Raw genomic sequence first — 23851 nt, forward strand, 5'->3', positions numbered from 1 at the left:
CATCAGCTTAGACAGTGTCTGGTTAAAATGTCTGGTTTAGCGCAAATAAAAAAAAAACAAAAAACATTTATAGAGATACAACATTTAGAGAGATGAGTCTTGCTACATGCATCAGGATGTTACACAATTCCATTATTTTTCATGCTACAAATATACATATCTTCATTTAAATCCCAAATTAGAAGTGTTTCTTTTCTTTAGTTTTTTTTAACGTAATAAATATGAATCCCAGCCAATGGTCTCCAAAAACACTAGGGTGAAAAAATTCTGTCAGCATGATCTGGGTATTTTAGCACTGTCCGTATAATTTTTGCTTATGTGTACTCACAAAATTGTTTATTAGTTGCTTTTATTTCAGACAATATTAACAAACATCTCCAGTTTACGTATGTAACCATGGTTCCCTAAGGGAGAGACGCTGCTTCGAAAATGCTTTGGGAACACTTCTGCATTGTCCACACTCAGAATAATGTGTAATCAGTCCAATGGAAAGCACAGTGACACCAGCAGGGTGGCGTCATGACCAGGAAGCATAAAAGCACATGGAGTGAAACCAGGGATGTAGGCAGTGTGGCATGCAGATGCAACGCCTTGTTCCCTCGGGGAACCATGGTTACATACGTAACCTGGAGACGTTCCTTTTCAGGAACTCGAGCAGAGGGGCCAGGGGGTGGCACTGAGGCCGAGGCTAAAAAACCTAACAAGGGTCAGCGGGGTGGACCAGACCGCAGTGTTGCAAATGTCTTGGAGGGAAACTCCAGAGGACAAAGCCTTAGAGGCAGCCACACTTCAAGTGGAGTGAACTCTGACCCTGAAAGAAGTGGGGAGACCAGAGGATTCATATGAGGACAAAATAGCATCCACAATCCATCTGCTCAGCATCTGCTTATTCGCAGTGAGACCTCTCCTCTAAGGGCCATAGCAGATCAACAGTTGCTCTGACTTCCTCCACAGTTTTGTTCTGTGGAGGTATATGTCCAGTGCTCACACTGGACACAGCCATTTAAGCTTTTTCCACTTTAGGGCCTGAAAAGGAGGAGGAGAGAATGCCTGGAGCCTAACAGGTTGTGGGATGACGAGGGTACCTTAGGAACACACCCTGATCTAGGGTAAAGGAAGGCACTCACCAATCCTGGAGTAAATTCCAAGAAAGAAGGGGCCACAGAGAGGGCCTGAAGATCCCCTAATCTCTTGAGAGAGGAGATGGCCAAGAGGAACACAGTCTTAACTTTGAGGAGCCTTAAAGGCACCTCGGTCAGAGTCTCAAAGAGAGGCTCCGACAGTTCCATTCAAGCACTGTTGGTCATGCCGTGGAGAAAACGTGTCTTACCTTGTGACTGCCCCGCGAGGGGGACATGACAGGCCGCAATAGCGGACATGTAAACCTTCAGGGTGAAAGGAGTTGTTGAAGAACTGTTCTTAAAGGAATTCCAGCACTGAACCGACTGGCCGTTAACTGGATCTAAGGCGTGATGTTCACAACATGCAGTGTATAGGCAGGGTAAAAGGCCTTGGCCATGCCTGTACCATGGGATCAGGCCCTAGAGGGGCTGGAAAATCAGAGGGGGCAGTGCAATATCACCTGAGCTCTGTAAAATTCTTCCCAGATTTGCTCCATCACATCCGGGTGGAGTCACCATTCCTCGGGCCTAGCTCTTGCTTCAAGAGGGCATCTGCTCTCTCATGTAAGTGGCCAGGGGCACTGCCTTCAACAAAAGCAGCTTCCCTTGGGCCCACAGAATGATCTGACGTGCCAGCTTGTACACCAGGCAAGTTCACAGACCCCCCATGTAGATCCCCAGAGACCTTGAGCGGAGCGGCCACTCATGACTGCTCCTCACCCCGTAAGCGTTATGCGAAGCCCAGGAACTCCCAGCATAGGGCCCTGAGTTAGGAACCCAGGATCTCTTCACACATCTTAGGCATGTAGGGCTCACCATATTACCTTGATCAAATGGAGTGCATTGCCCCTCTGAGAGAATCGTCGGGTCTTGGGCCATCACTGAATGGGTCTCATGTGCAGGATCCACACACTTTGTGAAGGTGCGAGGTAAGAGGGCAAAACCAAAACCCTCCAGAACCCAACTAGCATGCTCTGTTTTCAGACAAGCGACGCATAGCTTATGTGAGGACAAAACGAAAGCTTTTCCAAAACATTTTTGACATAGCTTAAGTTCCTTAAGGGGAACTAATGAATGAATGAATGAATGAATGAATAAACATGGTACATGCATTGTATTTTATTAAAACTTGGTTTTTGCCCTTTGCCCACAAGCTTCATATCCAGCCACTCACTCCAACATTAAAAACGTTGCACTTGTGAACCTTTGTCTGTTGCGAACTTCAAGATCTCAGGTGAACACCTCCAGTCTTAGATGCCGTGCGAACTTTTTTGGCAAGCTTTCTAAATATAAGTAAATAAGTAAAAAGGAAAACGGCACTGCCTCTTTGTATCGGTATCGATATCTGTTTAGACCACATTCTGTTCATTCTGGATAATGTATTCATATTCTGTTACAGCCCCAATATGCATGCATGGCAGCATGAGCAAGAACATCCTGTCACAAGGGTTGACACAAGACACTGCTGCTCTGAACAGGAAACTGTAGCAAAAAATATACTGAATACAAGTGAATAAGCATTGAATGGAAGTTGTACCATGAAACAACATGTGTCAGGTACAGGACGCTTTCTTACTATTACAAAGAGGTATGTTTGACCAGACATGGTGATATTAAAATCATCAATCTTTTCCCTCTGCAGTCAGAACAACATTGATTTTAACTGCCGAACAGTCATACGCGTCGAGAAATGTAATACATTCAAACGGATCATTAGAAGGCTTCTGTAAGCCTGCTTACTTTTAGATGGGAAGTTGTACATTATTTGATACAAAAGTGAATTCTGGATATACAGTAGGTCCAGCTGCTTTCAATTTTTTACTCCCTTGGAAAATATGGGAGAGGACGCACTAAGAAGAACAGAGTGAAGAGAACAGAGAGAGAAAGAGAGAGAAAGCGAGAGCAGCTGAATGCTGGCAAGAATGATGGTAAAACATACAGAAAGATCAAGGCTTCATCTTGTCATCTGTCTCTCCTTCATTATCTTTCAATCTCTTTCTCTCTCCCCTTTTTTTTAAACATACAAAGAGAGGAATGGAGGATGCGGGATGAAGTGCCCTTATAACAAATTCATGCACCTGCTTTTTTTAGTCTGTGTATTTAATTCACTTTTTGTCCAATGGGGAGCTCCAAACGATTCCAAATACACACAAAGAGTGGCAGTTTTTGATGTGATGTGATGTGGAAAAGCCTCGGCTGTACCTCACCCTCATAAATCACAATCACGGCTCTTACTCTCTCAGTATTGTTCTGTAGACAAAAAGGGGAGACTGATCAATGTTTATACATCTGATTAAATCAAACGATGTTGTTAAAAGGACCCAACATACCACATGATCCAAAGATCAGGTCATTAGATTGATTTGAGTAACTTGTCTCTTGTAATATCAAGTAATACTGTACATCTACTAGAGACTAGTTAATCAAAGTGATAAGAGAGCAAAACTGTGTGTGTGTGTGTGTGTGTGTGTGTGTGTGTGTGTGTGTGTGTGTGTGTGTGTGTGTGTGTGTGTGTGTACACGTGTGTACACGTGTGTATGTTTGGGTAAATGATAGCCTAAGACACCATGAGCTCTGTAATAGTTTGGCCAGTCATGTGTTCACAATTATACAGTAATTGATGCTCGGTTGCTGGTAAAGGCCAGCCTTAACACAACCCCCTGTGAAAAATTCTGAGTATGTTGTTGCACAAACAGAGATGAATCCAGCTTCATTTCCAGTAAACTACGCCACATAAAATTAGTCTCAAATGAGGTGTTAATGACACAGTAGTAGCTCAGGGGTTAAGCCAGTGATTAGACAGTTGTATTGAAATCTCAGTGTCATGGCTTAGCTTTAATCTTGAATTGTAGTCTTTCAAATGTAAATGCATTACACTGAAATGTTGTCAGGAATCCATGTACAATAGTCTAATAATTCACCTGATTATCAAACGATTGATCTTAACCCTATAGCCATTCATATGGCTGCTCTCACAGTGCTTTACTCTGATAATTGGTGTTTCTATGTGAATTAATGTACATGATAAACTCACACTTCATTAGAAACACAAAACAATATTATCTATTAATAATAAAGTTGTTTATATCGTTTGCACTGGTGAGCAAACACAATACGCAGTTGTAATTAACAGCAGGCTATGCAGCGAAAGCATGTGCATGTGCTCTCACATTGTGAATGAAGTTTGTTTAGGGTAATTTACACAGTGAGATTTCAGCATTTGCTTACAATTATTACTTGTTTCAATGTATGAGGTAAAATTTTAGACAAATTCTATTAAAATGCTGTGGGATAATGTTTCCAAATCAGATTATATGATAAAGATCCTCTAATTAAAGAGGAAAAGATCCAGGCATAAACATAAATAAAGGGTCAAATAAGCTAATATTTGTTAAAGTGAGCTGTTGGAAAGAAGGATATTTTCATTTAGGATTGGCCACCACCACTTCTTTATGTAAAGTTGTTCCATGTATTGAGTAACCGAATGCCATCCTCTTTCTAGTATTGTTTAAACGAGCTTGGCTGCTTCGATCATAATCTAAAATTTAAGTCCAATTTTCTTGACCAGCATTCTCATCAAACAACCTAAGAATTATTTTATGATGTGCAGAATTTAAGGTAGTGGCACTTATTTTTGTGTGTTTTTTATTTCATAGTGTTTACTGAAACCCTGTAAAGTAGAAGGCCTCTTGTCAAAGAAAACCCTGAGTTTACAGTTTGTATAGAGTTTTGCATGTTCTCCCTGCTTCCTTGTAGATTTCCTCTTGGTTCTCATATTTCCTCCTACCTCATAAAAACATATAAGTAGATTAATTACTTAATCTACTTATATACTAAACTTACTTAAGTAGAAAAACTACTTAAAATTTCTCCTTGAATTGAATGTGCGTGTGTATCGTGCACCATTCTAGGTGTATTTAGACACCACACAGTGTTGCTGAGATGACCCTGACAGGGTAAAGTGGTTACTGAAGATGAATGAATTAATAAATTTAAACCTCTAGAGATATCGCAGGGCCTCAAGCAGCACACGGATAAAGCCGTGCAATAATATTGTGCTGTAGTGCACTGTCTGCTGAATAAATGCTTTATGTTTCCAACTTGGCACATACAGAGGAAACTGTAAAGAGGGTAGACTCCCAAGAGCCTCAGATTAACATCATCATCATCTGTTGTGAAACCTAGGCAATCTGTAGTTTCTCTCTTCCAGCTACTGATATTTATTTCTCCCAGCCCCTTTGTCAGTCTCGCACATGCAGAGAAAAGGTGGCCCAAAGCTCAGCTTTATGCCCAGCACCCAGGTGTCTGTTTGTTTGTATACAGTAATCCAGTGTACTCGCTTCACTGTTTCTCTCAGTTCATCTCAACAGGACTCTGAAAGAGTGTAATAACTGTTTTTATTTCAACAGTCATTAGATATAAACTTATGCTTATCGAATCTTTCATTGTCAATAAGAGGAAAAATAAGTTGACGAGTGACTAGTTTCTTCATAGCAGGCTAATTCGTGATTAATAGCTTCATTAGATCTTGGCTCTGAATAGTGCTTCTGAAGTTATGAGATAAATATTGGACCGGATTTTGGAGCTTAGAGTCTGAACACCTCGTTTTCCACACTCTAAACGCTGTGCAGCATACTAACGTGATGTCTAGATTACAAATAATAAGCAGCCTGTGCAATTTTATCCTCAACATTGTCATTTTATAGAACGAGACCCAGTATTACATTATTCCTAGCAGTTATTATGCTTTAGTGGAGTTTGATGCTGACAAAACATTTTGTATACTTTAATTATATACATATCAGTAAGTAATTTTTTTTCGGTGGTATATTTAATAACTTTCCATGTTGTCAATGTTTTTTTTTTTTTTTTATTTTATTTTTTGTTTGCTAACTTGCTAGGGGTAATATTTTGCTTTTTTATGACATAGCAGTTGACAGATGCCTCTCCTCATTGCAAAACACATGAAAGCCTGCTTAGAATTTGCAAATTCTTTCATGTGCCTTACACTGAGGAGAGGTTTCCATCTGGCCACTTTGACATAAAGCCCACATCAGTGGATTGTTGTGGTGATTGTTGACCTTGTGCAAATTTCTCTTATCCTCACACATGATCTCTGGAGTTAAGCTAGACTGACCATCGGTTTCTTGGTCACTTCTCTTACTCCAATTCCTGCAGACAGCTCTCAGAGGAGTCCTGACTGTTCCAAACTTCTTCCATTAAAGAATTATGGAGGCCACTGTGCTCCTGGGAACCATCAATTTAGCAAAAATGTTTTGTAGCCTTCCCCAGACCTGTGGCTCATCACAATCCTGTCATTGAGCTCTGCAGCCAGTTGCTTTGATCTCATCGCTTGGTTTTTTTTTGCTATGATCTGCATTTTTAGCTATTAAACAACTTTATATACACGTGTCTGTGCCTTTCCATAGCATGTCCAATCAAATGAATTTGCCACAGGTGGACTCCAAATGAAGTATCGAAATATTTGACATGATTTGATGATCCAGAGAAGTTTCAAGTGCAATTGCAAAAGGGTCTGATGTTAATACGATATTTCAGTTGTTTCTTTTGAATAAAAAGTGATTAGACAGTAATTACAAATATTTTTTGCTTTGTCTTTTTTGCTATAATGGGCAATGGAGTGTAGATTAATGTGGAAAAAATAAACATTTAAAGCATTGAGGCATAAGGCTGCAATAAACTGAAGTGGTTTGAATACTTTGTACTGTATGAAATTCATATTGAAATACTTCCACGCTTCATATGCGTCAAGCTGCTACACTTCTGATTTTTTTTTCAGAATGCAATAAAGTGTTAATTGCCATCTTCCAGTAGGAAAAAAACAATATTTACCATCATCTTGCAAATGAGTATCATGTTTCTAAATGTATCAATGTACAATGCCAATAATGTTGCTTGTCTTATATGCTTCTTACTTTTTTAAATAAAATTATTCAATTCTCTAAAAATGGACCTAAATGGATTACAGGTTAAGGGTGAAGTTTTTTTAAAGGACTTGGTGGAGTAAATGGAGGTAGAAGCATGTAGGGTGTGAGCTAGCTTGGGGCATGTAAGGTCTGTTTATGTAATGGGACAGATTGTGCAAATTGTCAAATTACATTAAGGATGGCAGGAGAAGCTGGGGATCATGGAACAAAAATTTACTTTTGGCATCATATATTCAGCCTAGTATTTACCGAAAGGTGGCTTCTCTAGCAAAGATGAACTGGTTTATCCTTTTCCTGTTTAATTCTTTCCCCTCCTAATCCCAGAAAAACAACAAAAATGACAACCCATGCAAGGCCTTCAACTATTCATCTCACCCTAATAACAAAGGCACATAAGGCAACATGTCAGGTTTTCAATCATCCAAAACACACACATATGTGATACCCTTCTTCATCTCACTTTATTGACTCCCTTCAGAGCACACTCGAAAATTGATGCCAGAACACCTCAAAGCTTAGGGATTGCATGAATCATAATGACTTCTCTTTAACCTTCCAATCACCTTTGTGGTAACTCTGTACTCGTTCATATCATTTCAGTCGGGTTATCAAATTATTTAAAAAAAAATAGTTACATTTAGCATCATTTGGTTTATGCCTCTGGAGGAACCAAAGTAAAAACCCATTTAGAACCCTATAATAGAAAAAGATCAACTCTTATTGATCCTAAAGATTTAATTGATGCAACAATATGTACAACCTGTACAATAATGAGCTGCAATCTGCTGATTTGATTGGTTGAACAGTGTCCCAAGAGTGCTTATATTACCTCTGAGACATTTCGCTGTGTATATATTACTTCACTTTCCAGTTTTTGCCATGTAAATTTACACTTTGGAACTGTTACTAGAGTAGTTTTAGAAACATTAGGTCAAATAACACTTTTTAGAAATATTTTATAATTGAATTGAAAAATAGAAAGGAAAAAAGCAATGGCAATTTTATTAAACGTTCCTTCAACAAATCAATATGAGCTAGCGCATCAACGAGCCAATATGCCATAAAGGGATATGCGGCTTCTTCAGGATCTATTTCCACTAGCAGGTCAAATAATAAGCAGAACATATTTTGTCTGAAATGTCATGTAATCGATATGCATTTTTTGTTTATAGGCCTGTAGTTTAAAAGCAATATCACATATTCAGTATAACAGCACCAGTGAGAGTGTGATATTGCTTAATTAATCAAAGCTGCCTGGACATGTATAAAAACACTTGTGAAATTAATTCTACAAGGGTTCTATGGATATATATATATATATATATATATCTCCTTATATGGGTTACAGTTTTAAGCCCTGTTTCTAGCTCTGGGATAGTAAAAACTAGTTTATTTTGTTGATTATTTTTTTTTTACACATAACCCTTAAGGGGCCAATGGACCCTTGGCTCTAGAATTGACATTCTAAAAGCTGTTAAAAACACAAATGGATGAATATTGAAGGTTTTATTTATTGTCATTTGTGATTTAAAAATGCAAAAAGCACTTCCAAAGTGTTCTTCTTAGTAAGAAGGGTTACTCGAATAGATAAGGCGTCTTTTCTTTCTAAACAATGCTCTCCTTGTAACATTCTTTGATGTAATGATGTAACTTAAATTAGTTCTTCCAGACAGAAAAGCCAAATAAACCCTTGTTTTGTTTTTTTTTTAAACCAGGTTTGTCTGGACTTATTGTCCCTTTTGCATTTAAGCACTACGAGAGCATAACTAGGATAAACTGTCTCTTGGTGGTTCTTTAGATGAATACTGGTTCTAGCTTTGTAAATACTTTGTTCTACACGGGAGATGATTCTGCCCACCATAGCAAGACAAGGCAAATAAAAAATATTATTTCTCTTTTTTCTAGTGTATAGTTTATTTTTATATTTCCCGATATGTGATCTGTATTGTCTGTAGTTTGACTGCGGTATGAGTGTTTGCAGAGTATCAGCAAGCTTACACCAACCCTTGTGCTTATTTATGTCTCTTCTATCCTTTCTATAACCATCTTGCACTTGTGTCTCGGAAAAAAAACGGTTAGAAATTGAGTTCTATAGCACTTGTATCAATTCCTTTAACAGCCTGAAGCTTGAATCATATTCCGCCTCACTTTGGATGAAAGCGCCTGCCAGATAAATAAACAAATAAATAAACAGAAATGTTGCGATGTTGTGACTGTGTGAACCCGGCATCTCACATTTTCATTTGTTTAATTTTATATGTCTACAAATCCATGGCATCACATGTGGTGCCTCACATGCTGTACTGTCTTTGGCACATTTTAGCAACAACACACCGACTGGCAGCTGTTAACCATTCACAGTGCATCTGGATTTGTAGATGCAGCATGTTTAAATGGAAGAGTGCTGGGAAATCCTGCATCATATTGAGATGTGTTGAGGGGAAGTGTGAGAGTCGAGATCACAGCTCACCTGTTGGTGCATCTCTCACTTTCAGAAACACCTCTCAAGCTGTCAGGAGTGTGAAGAGAGACATTTTCTTAACACTGTGCACGGTCGCATTTGGCAGCATGTGTTATGCAGCTATGCACCGTAAATAACACGTCCCGAAGGTTCCCATAAATGCACAAGGTTACCAGAACAATGAATGCTTACATCAAACCAGCAAAAAACGGTGCTATGGCCGTTGTTAGGCCACTGGTTTATTTTCAAAGACAAGGTTGGATAATAATGTTTAAGAAAAAAATAATAAACCGAAAAAAAAAATGCATGTTGTAACATCGCTGCTTTTAATTTCTATCAAAGCAACCTTGAGCATTATTTTGAGGCTTTCTGATTAGTGCGATTTTGCCAAAACCTGGTTAAGAGTGTGATGTATAGGTAGGTCAGAAGGAGATATGATATGGTTATATATATGGTTATCTGTCCGACTTATGCCATTATGTTTGTTGGAATCAAATATATGACACCAAAAAAATTTCTCATTAGACAAAGTGACTGCAAGCAATTAATGTATCATTAAGCATGGTATTGTGCTGTAAGCACAACATAGATGGATTGTCAGCACATTGCGCTGTTCTTTCGAAACGAAAAACACATACAAGACTTCCTTAATGCTATACTTAAGATAATAAACTGAATTGATGTCATTAACACCATTGAGGCACAGATGGTGCTTTATGATACGCCATTCGAAGTGCCGCTCTTTGAAAAATACAATCAGATTTGGTTTGGTTGGGTTTCAAATGGGGAAATAAAAGACGGGCACTGATACAAGGTCAGGGGTCGTGGCACATCCAGACCCCATCCCTGTGAGTGTGAGGTGAGAATACATCCACAGGAACACCAATCACACATGCACTTACACACTTACACACACTTTTACACCTAGGCATATTTTTGGGTGGGAATCGGAGAACCTAGAGAAAAGTCACACAACGAGAACATGTGAAATTACGCACAGACAGAGACACCTGAGATAGAAGATCGAACAACAACATTACCTGCTGCACCATCAGTGCCTCCATCTACAGAACCAAAAATATCTAAATAACCAGATAACTATTTGTGCAAAGAAGCATGCATGTAATCAGAGGGGGAAGTGTCTTTGTACAACACAAATACACTACTGCTTATTACAAATTTCATTACATGCTAAGGAAGTATTGATAGATTTATTACATTTTGCCGTTAAATGAATAATAATAATAATAATAATAATAATAATAATAATAATAATAATAATAATGAACATCATAATTCTCTGAGAGCTTATTTGTAACCCATGCAGGTGTGCAGGAGATCGCTGATTTGTTCGGTTTAGGTGTAGCTCTGCAGGTTACTGATGAACTGCGTGATAGCGGACAAACAACATCACCTGGAGAAGGATTCCAGCACGCGCTCCGTTAAAGACCGAAAACTTGCTTTACCTGCACCGCTCGCTGGCTGAACACAGAACGCCGTTCCTGGGCTTTAAGACCCAAAGCAAACTTTGACGACAGGTGCTACAATCCCTTCTTCTTTCTCGCTCGTAGTTTTTGTTTCCCCCCTCTCTTCTTTTTGAACGGAGCCTGCCGAGAGCTGAAGCGCTGAAGCTGATGCGGGAAGATGCTCGCGATTTGACACGCCTATGAGCGCGCGACGACTCTGAGCCTCCCGCCCGCACGCGCTGAGAAATACATAATCTGTTCTCTCTCTCTCTCTCTCTCTCTCTCTCTCTCTCTCTCTCTCTCTCTCTCTCTCTCTCTCTCTCATTCTCTCTTTTTCTCTCTACCTCTATCGTTCTCTTTCTCTCCTTCTCTTGCACTCTCTCATTCTCTCTTTTCTCTCTCCCTCTATTTCTCTCTTTTTCCCCTTCTCCTTCTCCCTCTCTCTCTTTTTCTCTTTCTCTCTCTCTCTCTCTCTCTCTCTCTCTCTCTCTCTCTCTCTCTCTCTCTCTCTCTCTCTCTCTCTCTCTCTCTCTCTCCCTCTATCTGTCTCTTTCTCTCCTTCTCTCTCTCTCTCTCTCTCTCTCTCTCTGGAACTCAAGAACTATGAGAATGGATTTCGACGGTAATTAATATAAACAGTCAGCTATAATGGATTCGTAACTGTTCTGCATTTAAGTGACCATCACTGACCAGTACACCTCAACAATGATGGAACTATAATGAAAGGACATTCAGTGCTACCCAGTTGAGGATGGGTTCCCCTTTGTGTCTGATTCCATGCCTGTGATACTCTGTTGAAACCGGCTTGCTACAAGGGAAAAACTTATAGGCATTAAAATATTAATTAATATTTTATATCCTATTAATCTCTGTAAAGCTGCTTCGGGACAATGTCCATTGTTAAAAGAACAACTAAAGCTGAATCAAAATTAAACTGAGTGGCCTCCTATAGAGCTCTGACCTCAACCCTACTAAAGACCTTTGGGATGAATTGAACGCTGACTGAACATTTACATTTATGGCATTTAGCAGATGCCCTTATCCAGAGGAACTTACAACTGAGCAGTTGAGGATTAAGGGCCTTGCTCAAGTCCCAGCAGTAGCAGGTTGGTGGTGCTGGGGTTTGAACCTATGACCTTCCAATCCACATTCCAATGCCTTAACGCTGAGCTACAACCTTTCAGAGTGCCCCCTGGGTTTCTCACTCTACATGAGTAGCTGACTTTAGTCACTCCCTTGTGGCTGAATGTGCACAAATCTCCACAAACACACTCCAAAATCTAATGGAACTGCTTCTAGATGTGGGATGGGGGACTAGATGTTGAATGGGATATTAAAAACAACACAAATCTGATGGTCAGGTGTCCACAAATTTTGTTCATTTAATCTACCAGTTTTGGCATTGTAAAGACTTCTGGCTTGTCTCATTGAGCAAAACTGTTTTTGTTTGTTTTCTACAAAACTTGTTTTTCTTCAAATAAAAAAAAATAATAATAAATAAATAAATAAATAAATAAATAAATAAATAAATAAATAAATAAATAATACAAGAGTGGTTTCCTAAAAGTTAGGGTTAAATGTATGTTAATTAGTTAATGAATGATTATAATTTAAGTAAAAGTCCTTTGAGGAATGATATGTCTGTCTGTTAGCAAAGCATAGGTTTTAGCCCCTGTGATCAAGTTCGAACATGCCTGAAATGTGAAGAATACATGGCAATTTTGAGCCAATTGGCAATAAATGGCAATTCTGGTCCCTGCTTTATGTGAATTATGTTTTGTTAATCTTAGTTAATGTTGGTGTGGAATGTTGAAGTATAATTTAGCTGCGTAGATAAACAAGCCACAAGTGACTGCATGTGAGTGCAGTCACATGCACTCACATGCAGTCACTTGTGGCTTGTGAGTGCAGTCAGTGTGTGTGTGTGTGTGTGTGTGTGTGTGTGTGTGTGTGTGTGTGTGTGTGTGTGTGTGTGTGTGTGTTCTCTTTTCACTCCAGGTGGATGAATATCAACTCTTTCACACCAGGAATAAATTACAAGAAAACACTGACCCGCCAAGTAATTGTTTCTCCTCTGGGGTAAAAAGTATTTTTCTATAGATAGCTTGAATGTTAAAAGCTTCTTGTGTTTATTGGATATAAAACTGAAAGAAATATATTGTTCTTAGGCATACAGTAACAGGAGCAAAATGCAAAAAAAAGCAACAAAAAAAAGAAATACTTCTCTATATACTGTAAATACATATTTATGGACTTTGTAAAAATAAAGTTGTTTTACTTCAACTCATACGATTTCTTTTTAAATGCACACTTTGTTATATATTTGTTATTATGATTGATTCATGTCAAACTCAGAACAATAAGTGCTCCCTTCCAGACTCCTTAGTTACAAACCTGCTTTTGTTTCACCTCTTATATACTTTAGGATCAACAAATCCAAATATACAGTAGTAAGACAAAATATAATAAAAAAAATAATTAAGGTTTGACAGAAAGACCACAAGTGAAGTTCTACCCAATTCCTACTTGATGTCTTACACACCTTGCTTGTATTTCTCCAGTCTATAACCATATAGTGTATTTAAGTAAGCATTTAAAATAAAAATGAGACCACCACTTTCGTCTTTTTGCCTTGTACACGTCAGCCCTCAAATGCACTTTTGAGCTATCTACATAACAGCTACAATCAGAGCTACAGGTAATATGTCCTCCAGTGCTGGCAACAAACTCCTATCAAAATCTTTTATCTCTTGATGTCTGTAGTGAACGTATTTTCTACTTTTTTTTTAGCTATATTTGGAACTCCAAAGCTACCAGCCTAAGTTCTGGTTGAGTGCTCTCAGCAATTAATAGAGTCTAACAATGGACTGTGATGTTTGACGCTGGTTTCAGAAGCATCCGGAAATTAATCTGAATTAGCCTCTACCAGCTTGCATGAGTCACAAGGTTTTTTCACAAAACTCTCTGCCTGGAAGCATTTGAAATCTTCTAAACAGTTCTGAGACAGCATCACTTTCTTACAGTCACCAGGGAGACATGGTCCTTTCAGCTCTCTCTCTGCCTTGCATAAAACCTGGTCAGGTGGTCACACCCAGCTTTAGCTTCACTGACAGCAACTCAGGGGCACAATGGACATGATCCTGGGGCAGAAGTGATATCTAGAAGGGGTAAAAGTTTGGCAGGGTACCGACATCTTCTTGCAAATGGTAAATCGAAGCTGTGGTTCACAATGGCAATGCATTAGCCTATCAATTGGCTTATGAATTTGTATTAATTTCGCCTTTACAGCACAGTACTTTACAGCCATTTGTGTGCCATCTAGAGAACTTAATTTGGACTCTATTGTAATGTGTTGTGGGATTTCATCAGCGGATATTCATCAGGGCACTTTCAGATATGGCTGGCTCCTCATAATAGTGCCCTGTACACTGAATAGGGTCTAGTTTGAGACACATTACCTGTTTTTCACACCATATATTGCATTTTTCTTTAAGTAGTCTGAGCCTGTTGTTAATAACAGTATACTCATTTAAACTTTTGATACCTGAGCTAGATTCTATTATGCTGTGCAGTGCAAATGTTTGCTGATTTCATTTAAGGTTGCCTCATAAATGTATCCCATTTCTCAGAGTCATTAAACTGTATTAGTGTCACCCATAATGAGGACATACTCCGGTTAAATCTACCGGGCCTTCTGGGTAAGTAAGCAGTAAGACATTGGATAAGTGGATAGGCCAGTGAACTACCCTGTGGCAAGGCAGCAATCTTTCACTACTTCATGCCAATGGGCTACAGACAGATGGCTGTTTAATTATGCAGAAATGAACCTGTGTGTGTGTGTTTTAGCCAGTTGCTATAGTTTTTTTAGCTATTAAAACCAATAACCCACAGACTACACGTCAGTGTTTATAAGGTACACTTGATTTTAGTCATCTTGATTTTATTTACTCTAAGCTTTAGTTGGATGTGATAGTAGCAGTAAATCTTTCTTGTGGACTACTGGATCACAAATCATAAAAAAAAAAAAATCAAGGCTGAAATAATTCGTGCTTCATACTCCCTGAATAAAGTTGTGCTGTTTCTGAAGTAAATATACCTGATTGTTTGATATAGGGTTGCCACAGTAGTCCACTTTGTAATATTGCCACATCATAGCTTTAGGGTCCATGGTTTGATCCTGAGCCTGGGTTGCTGTTTGTGAGGATTCTCGGATGTTCTGCGTCCATGTGGGTTTTCTTCTCCAGATTTCTCCCACCTACTAAAAACAGTAGGTGGATTATCTATGCTATATTTCCACTAGAAGTGAATGAATGTGCACAATGCACTGCAATGGAAGGCACATCAAGGGTGTATTCCCACGTCACACCCAGGGTTCCTAAAATAGGCTCCAGCTTCACCACGATCCTGACTGATGATTAAGAACAGACAAATAATGTGGACCTTTGGACTGTTCCTTAGAAACAAACTAGGACCTTTAATATTATTACCAAAAATAAGGCATGCCCTGTGCTTTTAATAGTTACTTTTTAACAGCTAAAATAATGATCAATTAACTCAAAATTGTGTTGCCGTTCAGGAGAAACAGTTCAATTACAACACAGTGTTTTCCAAAAAGGTTTATTAATACAACCTTAATATTTAATAGGAAAAAAAATCTTTATTTTTATACAACTATAGGTACAATGTAATGATGCAATATTATGCAGTAAAGGAGCCATGTAGGTTTATTTAAGAACTGCTGGACATCTTTGGAAGGCACCCTGCTATTCACTAACACATAGTTATTTGCATTTGATGTACATCATACATCAATACATTTAAAATATTGTAAAATTAAACATTGCTTAATTGCTAGTCCTTAACATTAAAACCTAAAAAAAAAAAAAAAAAAAAAAATCACATTTATTCTGAAGCAGCTATAAATGTAGGTTTATCACATCACATAGAAGCTGACACCTGACATGCTACATACTGCCAGCTAAATACGACTGCCTTCAACATAGCATATGAACGCATAGACATCCTAACGTTTAGTGACTGACCTTAGCAAATTAAAGGAACAGGAAATTGGCTGTCAGTGTATGGTATTTTGTAAAAAAGAGGCAAGCAAGTAGAGCTCTTTTAGTAGGAAATATATTTCAAGATCATTCCCTGTTCAAATTTGGTTCTTGACCCGCAGTCCCAAAATGCCTCTGTGTAATTATTCAGATGTGGGGCGACAGGATGGTGTGGTGTTTTTTACCAATTTTATTTGAGGGGACAGCACTACTGCCAAACCATTATAAGACAACCTATAATCGTCAAACATGAATTCACGATTCACCATTCTCAAATCCTCTCACATTACACATTATATTGCTGCATTGCCAGGACTGTTCAGAGAAGACTTTTTATGTGTTCAGCCTGCATACGATTTTTGTTTTGCTTTGTTTGCACAGTGTTTTATATTATTTTTTTGGATGCTCATTGGTGCAGCTCAGATAATTTACAGTAACTCACATGATCATCCACACCGTTAAGAGCCTTTAGCACACTAATGATCAGAATAATATAACTTATTTCTACAATGCAGTTGACTGAAAATATGATTTGAAGATTCTTTTTTTTTCCCCATATGTTGTTTACAATTATTAAAATGATTTCTAATCTTTTTGATGCACACCAGCTCTTGATGCATGCTCTACCGTTTTTTAGATTGCAATGTGGTGCAAAAGCTGTCTGCAATTTAAGCCCACACACATTCATACCATGGCCTTGAGTCTGTGAGATGTTCTTCTCTGTGTATGAAAAAAAAAATGGAAAAAGAGACATTTAAAAGGAGCTACAGAAAAATGTGTATTTGTAGGTTTGTGCCTGGCTAGAACATACATTTTAAAGACGAACATTACGCATTTATTTTTTACTTTCCTTTGTAACATGAACAAATTAATAAAAGATGAGGGAAAAGAAACTTTAAAGGTCAGACTTAAATCATCGAAAACTGTAAAAAAAATTATATATATATCTACTTAACAGTATTATTGTCATTTTTAAGTCACCTTAACATGTTTCATTACTGTACCTAGCTGTGCAGATGTTTGGTGGGTGTGCAGTATGTCTAAAATGAATCATTCCCCATGTTAATGCCACAATGGCCACGTGATCTGCATGACCTTAATTGTCAAGCTATATTTGAATGGAGATGTAGGGCAGGGATTACTGATCTTAGCCGTAACAGACTCTAGAAATAAGGAGCAAAAGACTTGTTTTGATATCCTGGCACTTGCACGTCAATTATACTACATCACTATTCTACTTGACATAAATACAGGGAACTTAAAATGCCAGAATTGACTGGTCTGGATGAGAAATTGTGAATGTTGTGGCTCACAGTGAGTCAGTGAGGACAATTTCATTAGTCAAGCAGACACTAGTGTGAGGAAGGTGTGAGAAAGTAGGACACCACGATGGCTGTAATTTTGGAAAGGGTGAATATTTTATTTAGAGCGCTCTGCATTAATTGAATATTGGCTTAAAAAAAAGAAAGGATATATATATATATATATATATATATATATATATATATATATATATATATATATATATATATATATATATATAAATATATATATATATAAAAAACCCTGGTCTGCTCAGCTGTGTTCCCCTTAGACAGAGGTCTCCAATTAGTATGCTCTTTTGTCTTCTGGTTCTCAAAAAACTACAGAGGCACACACTTATGTCCACAGGCAACCACATAACTCGGTAAGATGTCACTTATGCGACTAAAATAACCCACGAAGAACTCCCAAAAGCCCAGTTGCCAGAAAAAAGCAAGTTGGTAGGCAGGAATAATATTGCATTTAAAGTTGGCATGTTGGGATGTAGCTAATAGATGCTTAAAGAGTGAAGAACAGTTCACCAGTGTAATTGACATTCTCAAATAGAGTACACTCGAGAAATCAGATAACGTTAATGTGTATGGCTTTATTTATTACACATTAATTCATTATAATTATACATTTATTATACATGTATTAAACATCCATAGCCATTAAAAATAACAATGCAGGTAAGAGCCAAATGTAGTACATAAGACTGGGAAAAAAACAGGAGATTTCTAGTCTTCGACTGTCTCAGTTTCAGTGCATCTGTGCTCATAATAGCCTCAGATCCTTGTTCTTGGCTGACAGTAGTAGTCTTCTGTTGTTGTAGACCATCCACCTCAAGGTTTGATGTTTCATGTATCCTTTTCTGCTCACTAAGGTGTTTGAATTAATAAATACTTCTTTGATGCTTGAACCGATCAGTGCATTTTCGTCTAACCTCTTTAATCAATAGAGCATTTTTACCCACAGAATTGTCATTCATGTTTTTTGTTTTTTTGCAAATCTAAAGATTGTTGTGTATAAAATTGATATATAGACAGCATTTTATGAAATACTTGAAATATGAAAGCTTTTATGATAGCACCATTAATGCCACAATCAAACGATACCTGAAGCTCTTGACCTGTATCGGCATAACTCCTATAAATATACAAGGCTTAGTCAGGTTAGAAAATGATTAAGAATGGCAATATATGTTAAACCAAAGCTGAATATTACATCACCAATTTGCCATTATAACATATTTAGATTACTGTTTGTTTTGTAAGCCCAAAAAGCAATCTTACTCTGCAGCGAGAACGGTTTGGTTCGAAAAACAATAACATAAACTAGGCAAATAGAGATTCACAACAGCTTTTATTGTATTACTGATAATATTGGATGGACCTTGGGTCAAGTGGCGCACCATCACCTTCAAACCCTCCATCCATAGAGCAAATCAAGTGAGCAGGCAACCAGTTTATTGTTGCAAAATAGAGGGCTGTTTTTGATGTACCAAGGAAAATCAAAGTGAGTCAAATCACTGCAAAATATAATACGTATATATATCTGTGGGTATGAAGACCAGTGGCCCAAAGCAGTCTTTTCCCCCAGATTTTTAGAGTTTATTAATAAAATGACAAGCAAGGGAACAATAAACTGGGTCAGAGATGACATCTTTCTTCTATGCAGGTTTTTCTGGAAAGGGTATGCTGCTATTTTTTTATTTTCTCACAACATCTAATAAGGAAAAAAAGAGCATAAGGTTAAGATATGATTCACACCTTATATATGCATGAAACAAAAGATTTTACTTTTAATAGAAAAAATTGATGAATGACAACATACGTATATATCCACTGCTACATACATACATACATACATACATACATACATACATACATACATACATACATACATACATACATACATACATACATACATACATACATACATACATACATATGTAGGCATTATGCCTATTGGATCTTTGTTAATGGGTAACCATCATAAAAACAGTGAGAGGACACAAATCCATACAAGCAGAAATGGAAGTCACCCCTTCCTCACTGTGGACTCTGTCAAACGCCTTTTGTATTTCGGCCTTCACCATTCAAATTCTCCAACCTTGAGCTCTCATTACTTGAAAGAATAAAGAGAGCACGGCTAGGAGTCAAGTTGCAGATCTGAGTGAGAGTGAGAATGCGAGGGAAAGAGGAATATGGACATTGAGAACGAAAAAACGAAATTACATCAGGTTTTTGTGCTTTCAGTCAGATCATGGGATAACTAATCCATGCACTAATCCATGCAAATTTTTCAAAAAGCCTGATGAACAGCCGGAATTCATTCGGCTGATTTTATAATGGTCCTTTTATTTTTTATTTAAATATAAAGTCTCTGTGTAAATGCCTAATACATGAACATCCAACATTTCATGTTTTCTACTAATCAACGTTAGTGGTCCCCATAATAAAAAAAAACAGTGTATTTACAGAGAACATGGTGATCCAAGAGAAAGAAAAAGGCACAGATTGCACTTATGGCCAGTGACCAGAGAAGGAAGTGAGGGGACAAAGTTCCAACTGTTCAGTAGAGAACCCCACTGTGTCCCCTTGGATAATTCTATAGCAATTCGTCAGATGGAGATCATGTGATTCATTTAGCTCTGGCAACATTGTTTGTTTGACCTGACACTAGTAGACACCATTAGGGGCTTAATGCCAATTACAGCAGAGGAGCAAACCTTAAAAAAAATAAGCTCTGGTGATTTAGAAGGGTACTGAATATAATTCAGCTCTATAGCCACATCACATGACAGCAGTATCCATTATAGCTGACTGCAGCATTGTTCGGCACATCCTGCTTCAATGAAAGTACAATTTACTTTTTTCATAAAAATACATCAGAAAACTATATAAAATAGCACTACTGCATCAAAACATATTTAATATCACTCAAGGCAGCTAAAGCTGATTAAATATTAAAGAAATTCATTGTAATTTAAGGCTCCCTTGATGCCTCCGAGGCAAATCACAATGTCAAACTGCCAGACATATAAACAAGACCCTGAGACAAATTAAATGAAAAAACAATTTGTGTCTTATTAAGGTTTTGGGCCATACAGGCTTCCAGAACAGCTTCAAAACATTTGAATAAAGATGCTGCAAACCTCTGAAACCGTATGGAGAGATGAACACGATTCTTCCTAAATATATTTTCTCAGATTGTGGTTAAATGATCGTGGTCAAGAGTGCTGGTCCATATTCTCCCAGTCAGGTTGAGATTTGGTAAGTGCAACAGCTAAAGCCTATGATTAATAATATATATATTTTATATCTACATCAGACCACTCGATGAGCCATTGGACTTATACCATGCCAGAAAATTCCCCCACAGGAAAAGGAGCCACAATCTTTTCTCTTTAATTTGTCGTCCATCTGTATTTCTTGCCTTTTAAGGGCAAAAAAGAAGCAGAGCTCTGTTGCACATGGGGCTGTTCCTGGACTGAGATAATAAAAACCTCTCTATCTATCCAGATTTCTTTGTCGCAGAAGGTTTGCAGTTTATGAAATCATTTAAATATGAAACAAAGCACTTACGGTAGCACCATTAATGACACGATCAGGCGATCACATCTTTTCTTCATTCTGGTGTTCGGTGAGAACATTACCTGAAGCTTGACTTGTACTGGCATGATTATATGCATTGTTTTGCTGCTACATTTGATATTTACATGATTGTAAGGGTGTTCCTCATAAAGAAGATGGTAAGTATATACTGTATAGCTATTAAGCTATAAATATACAAGGCTAGGTCAGATTAGGAAATTAATTATATCACCAAAGCTGAATATTAAACCACTATTGTGTCTTTATAATGTATTTGGATTACTGTTTTAATCAGTACATTTTTCAGCAGACAAAGGGCACAAAAGAGGCAGAGCTTCATTGCACATGGGGCTGAGCCTCTTCCTGAAATAAGAAAATGTGTGAAAAAATCAACAATAAAAGATTTCTTAGACACAAAATGTTTCCACAATTTCCCCAGAATGGCACCTTTAACAATAATAACTCGAAAAATTCATATGTTTACTTAAGCATCTTTCCATTCACATCCATAGCTTGAAATTTCCATGTGCACACACCTGTGGGAGGTTTTTTTTATCCTTCTTTTTATACACTTGTCCAGTAATGAATGGTTTGTAACCTGTAACATATTCGCTCAACTCCACTTCAGTGGAAAATAAACGAGCACACTGTAAACCAGGCTGCCACTGCGTAGGTTATACCTGAGCACCAGAATGCAACACTCCTTTCCCTCTGACCTTTCATTTTGTTAAATCGGCTATCACACTCCTACTCCCACACACTGATACAAGCTGAACATAAACGGAGCTGAAAACAAAAACAGACACGAGGTATACTATTGCCATCTAATGGTCAGAAAAAAGCCTTCAAAAAGATTCAGAGTGCTTCATGAAATCCATTACATTACCATTGCTCTTTCATGCTAGAGTTCATGCAAGTTATGTCCATAGATTATTATCTTGAAATGGACAATAAGCATGACAGAAGACGTCTTCTGGCAATAGCTTATTGCTTAGATGTCCATCAGGATATAATTTAATAGCATCAGTAAACAATATATCCAGGCAGACATCTTTATTCCCAAATGCTGTTTGGGTTTCAGACTGTTTTATAGGTGTTGTACAACCCAATGGTTATTTGTTAAAGCAAATAATCATATTGCCAAAAAGCGACCAGAATTAAGCAATAAATAGTCTATAATAGCATCACTAAATATTGCACCATGACTGCATATTTTACCTGTTTTTAAACATGTCATAAACCAACTAACAATGCAGTTCACATTATATTATCCTAGTAAACAATTCCTCACTAAAACCCAGGAAAGAGAACATAACAGTGCCTTGTGATTGCATGGCAGCAATTTTCCAGATGAAAAAAACCAAACAAATACAAAATAAGCAACTACTTACAAAAAAAAAAAAGTACCCCCGCTCATTCATACAATTATCCAATAAGCCAATGACATGGTAGCAGCACAATGTGGAAAATCATTCAGAGGCAGATTAAAAGCTAGTTAATATTTACATTATACAACAGAATGAGGAAAAATTGTGATCTCTGTGACCATAGCAATGGTTGGTGTAACCAGATGGGCTGGTTCGAATATTTCAGAAAGTCTCAGCTCTAGTGGGAGTTTCATACACAACTGTCTCCAAGAACAAAAAAGCTAATCTTCATCTGGCCAGTTTTAGTGAGCTCGCATCAAGTGCATAAAATGTATCTTGTTCTTAGCTAGAAGGAGTTTAGGTTTTAGTCTCTTGAGATACCATTGACTGCTTCTCAGCTCATTCCAGGCTGGCCATCTTTCTCTCTCCTCTAGCACCAACAATGTCAGTGTCAATGAGGCCACGCATTCTAATGTTTGATGTGAACAGTAACTGAAGCTTCTTTACCTGTATCTTTGTAATTCTATGCACTGTGCCCCTGATACATAGTTGGTTAATTATATAATTGCATGTAATGAGCAGGGGTAAAGGCATTCTTCTTAAAATGGGCAGAATTCCATCCTTTCTATCCATTTATACCTGAAGTTGATTCATTTATTGGTCATGACTGCCATTTGCAGGAGCAGGATCAAGTTTTACCTGCTCACGACCAGGTTCTGCTTAGCAACAGAAAACTCATGGTTAAATGGTGGATGGAGTGTCACATTGAACACGCTCTCTTCCTGTTAAAAAGACTTTTTGCTTTTCTAATACTTAGCAATTCACTCTGCAGCAATGCAAAAACTTTGAAACCTCGTGAAACCACTAAAGAGATTTCTAGGGCAATGTTGATTGACCAATCCCTTAACCTGAACCCTGCTAACTCCAGATTAAAAGGTGGAGTTCTCTATAGGAAGTCGGTATTTTTTAAATATATTTCCTTTACCTTCAGGCAGCTGTCAAAAAAAAAAAAAAAAAAAAAAAAAAAAAAAGAAACACTCTCCCAGGTGGAAAAAAAAACTCTGGTTTCCATGACACCCAGAGTCTGAAAATGTGGACCATCAGCATCCACACAATCAGCACAAGAAGTTGCCTTAACTTGCTGCATTCGATTGTATGTTGAGCTTCAAAACAGTTAGCGCCCACTGACTACACTTGGAAGGCAAAACAAATAAAACAACTAGACACTGAAAACAGCTATAGCATACATTTTAAATCAAAGTGGTTATATAAAACAGGATTGCGATATCCACTATGGATCCACCATGACCCTGGTCAGCATACAGGCGGTTACTGAAGATAAATAAACTGTTTTATAATAACTGTTTAAAACTGATTTATCTGTTTAACCTTAATGTTCGTGTCTCCCTGTCTGTTTCTTTATTTGCTGTAGTTCAGTGGTACATTTGTGGCTCAGTTGTCAAGACAAATTTCTACAAAGTCACTTTCGCAAATTTTGATAGAGAGTCGCCGCTGGGTGCTTCATTAAGG

At 37.8% G+C, this 23851-nt stretch overlaps 1 protein-coding gene across 2 annotated transcripts in view; it reads right to left on the reverse strand.

Moving 5' to 3' along the window:
• camkvl (CaM kinase-like vesicle-associated, like) overlaps positions 1-11706 on the reverse strand; it is a 38531-nt gene extending 26825 nt beyond the window's left edge. Inside the window, exon 1 of one of the 2 annotated variants that reach the window (XM_083570015.1) lies at positions 10997-11706. The gene's annotated coding sequence lies outside the window, so the exon portion shown is untranslated. The remainder of the gene's footprint in view (positions 1-10996) is intronic. The other variant, XM_083570017.1, reaches the window with a different exon arrangement.
• Positions 11707-23851: the final 12145 nt, after the last annotated feature.

This window comes from Silurus aristotelis, assembly GCF_946808225.1.
Source record: "Silurus aristotelis genome assembly, chromosome: 19".
Lineage (NCBI taxonomy): Eukaryota > Metazoa > Chordata > Actinopteri > Siluriformes > Siluridae > Silurus > Silurus aristotelis.